The sequence below is a fragment of the Vigna unguiculata genome, chromosome 6 (genome assembly GCF_037176805.1).
Source record: "Vigna unguiculata cultivar grain cowpea cultivar isolate G323 ecotype 2 chromosome 6, ASM3717680v1, whole genome shotgun sequence".
NCBI classification, from domain to species: Eukaryota; Viridiplantae; Streptophyta; class Magnoliopsida; order Fabales; family Fabaceae; genus Vigna; species Vigna unguiculata.
In genome coordinates, this window is record NC_140797.1 from 35798636 (window position 1) to 35801686 (window position 3051).

Genomic DNA, 3051 nt, shown 5'->3' on the forward strand with positions numbered 1-3051 from the left:
GAGAACAAAAAACGTATATTGTTATATATAGTTATAGATAAATATCTATGATGCAACGATACTTCAACTTGGGTCACGTATCTGAATCTGTATCGTGTCCGATACTTTAGGATACTTTATCGATACTTATCAATGAAGTATCTAATTTATAAAGTAATAGTATACTACAAGTAAATCTTTGAATAATGAACAATTTTAGTGACAAAAAATATTAGTCACTATATAGTGATCAAATTAACAACTAAAATAGTTCCAAAAAATTATAATTAATTTCTAAATTGATGATTAAAATAGTTTCAATTATGAATTGGTTTCTAAATTGGTTACTAAAATTAGCTGTCAAATTTTAGCTACCAAAATAATTAGTCTCTAAATTGGTCTCTAGCATATTTTTGATTACTAAAATTGATCATTATTTAAGAGTTTTCTTTAAATAGTATTTCTACGATGACAATAATTTGTATTGTTATTTTGACAACTTTAGTATATATAGTTTTAATTTTGATTCACATAAAAACAATCCTATATTTATTATGTTTTTAAGAATTATTGTATATTTTTCAATATTCATATACCACGTATATCTCACGTATCATATCCTATTATTTTGAAAATAAACGTAACTGACATATCAGATACGTGTCGTATCCGATACACATATAGTATCTGTGCATCATAGATAAATATAATTATTGAAGTAATTTATTTAAAATAAACGATTAAAAGTGTTATTTAATAATATAAAAGCATATATTTTACTTGTTGGAACTTTGTAATTTAATCCTTTTGAAATGCTAACGACATCTCTGTATTAACATGCTATAAAATTTAAAATTTTGATTATGCATATAAAAAATAAATAAATAAATAAATTGTATTTTGACAACGTCAATAATCGAATAAAATAGTAGAAAAAAATTATAAGCAGATCATCAAAATAATCAGACATATTATATTCACAAAATAAATTAAGTTTTATAATAAAGATAATGTTATGTAATATGAAATTTGGTCAGTCAAACATAACGTACAACCTTCATTAAATTTAGAGTATTAATTGTTGAATAATTTTAAAACAGTATTAAATGTTGAAACTGTAGAATTAATCTTTTAAATTATACATAACCTCCTTTAGGACATTTGGAGTGAAAAAAAAATGAATTTATAGATAAAATTTGTAAAAATATGGTGGATGAATTGAATAATATGATAGATAAAAAATAAAATTTTAATATATTAAAGTATAATATTACAATTTTATTCTTATATTTAAAATAAATATTATATTAATATTTTATTTTATTTTTATTATTAACATTATTATTATTTAAAAATATTAGTTATTATATATAAACACAAACCCAATGGAATCGGTTCAACATTATTGGAATCGATTCCTACCACCAAAAACTCAATATTACTATTATTATTATTAATTATTTTTATTATTATTATTATTATTATTATTATTATTGTACAAACTTTCAAAACCGTGGAATCAGATCTAGTAGACGGGAAATCAGATCCAATTATATTTATTTAATTATTTTTTTGTTTCTAGTAATATTATTAATTATTAATATTATAAATTAATTAAGTATTGGTTTTTTATTACTTAATCATATTATCTATAATTACTTTATATATTATTATTTTTCTACTAAATTGTAATTAAAGTTAATATTACTATATAATTAATTTAAAATTTGTTAGTTCACATCGACAATATGATAAAATTATAATATTAAAACATGGTATAATAGAAAGTTAGTGTGTTTAAAGGTCTCCACCTCATTTTTATCATTAAATATTAAATATTGTTGAAAAAAGTTACCCATATACTAAACGGGTACAAAGATTAGTGTAAACAAATAAGGTTATGTATTATTTTTTTGCTTAATTTCAATTGTGAAATGTTTTAATTAATAGAGTAATTATATTAACTTGGATGTTATGTAACAATTAAGACTTTATAAATAATCTTCAAAGCTCCAACTTCAACTTTAACCTATATCTTTGTCTCTTATAATTTAATGCACTTTATTATTATTATTATTATTATTATTATTATTATTATTATTATTATTGTTATAATTATAAATAGGGTTAAATATGGTTTGGTTTCTTAATTTTAAGTGAATTTTGAAATTAATTCATTTGAAACTTTGGACCAATTTAATTATTTTTTGAAATACGTGAATTTAGTCATTTTAATCAAATTTTGTTAAGTTTATTTGACATTTCAAACGCGTTTCACATTAGTATTTGACTTAACATTAAAAAAAATGTATTAAACAATATAAACAACTCAAATACAATCCTGAAATGCGTACCAAAACATCAAATAAACCTAATAAAATTTAATTAAAATGACTAAATCCACGTATTTCAAAAGATGAAAAACTAAATTGGTCCAAACTTTCGAAATAAACTAATTTCACTGAAAGTTAAGGGACAAAAATATATTTAACTCTTATAAATAATTTGAGACACACACAATTCTCTAACTTGCAAAACTATTCTAAAAATTCCTTCAAACACAGATACACACCAATGACAAGAGCTTCAGTCTTGTTTCCTTATTTAATGATTTTATTTCTCGTAATATTTACCATAAGTATGTTCCATTCTCTTCGTTTATAAAGTTATCTACATTTTATTTTATTTTTATTGAGAATTTATATGTGAATCTAAATTTTATTGCGTAAAAATTAAAACTGAATATTACGTAAAAGAAGGTTATATATTTTTATTATTATTAGATTTTATATTAGAAGTGATGTATGATGAATTGAATTGATATGTGATTGATGTGAGTTTTGTGAAATGGATGAAAAATTTTTGTAGGTTTTGTGAATGGTTGTTACTACCCGTGCCATGGCCTACATGCTTGTGGTAATCTGCACTGCCCTGGTTGCACCAAGCAATGCGTCAACTTTTGCTGTCTCTGTACCTGTAGTGGAAATGAAAAACCTCAATTAAACGTAACAATTTAATGTCTTTCTTGTAAAATTTATCGGTAATAAATAAGAGAAGTTCAATTCTTCTTCA

General features: G+C 21.8%; 1 long non-coding RNA gene across 1 annotated transcript; it reads left to right on the forward strand.

The window, feature by feature from the left end:
- Positions 1–2490: 2490 nt before the first annotated feature.
- On the forward strand, positions 2491–3051 carry LOC114187861 (uncharacterized). The gene is made up of 2 exons (XR_003605356.2): positions 2491–2617; positions 2848–3051. It is a non-coding gene; the product is annotated as an uncharacterized LOC114187861 (long non-coding RNA).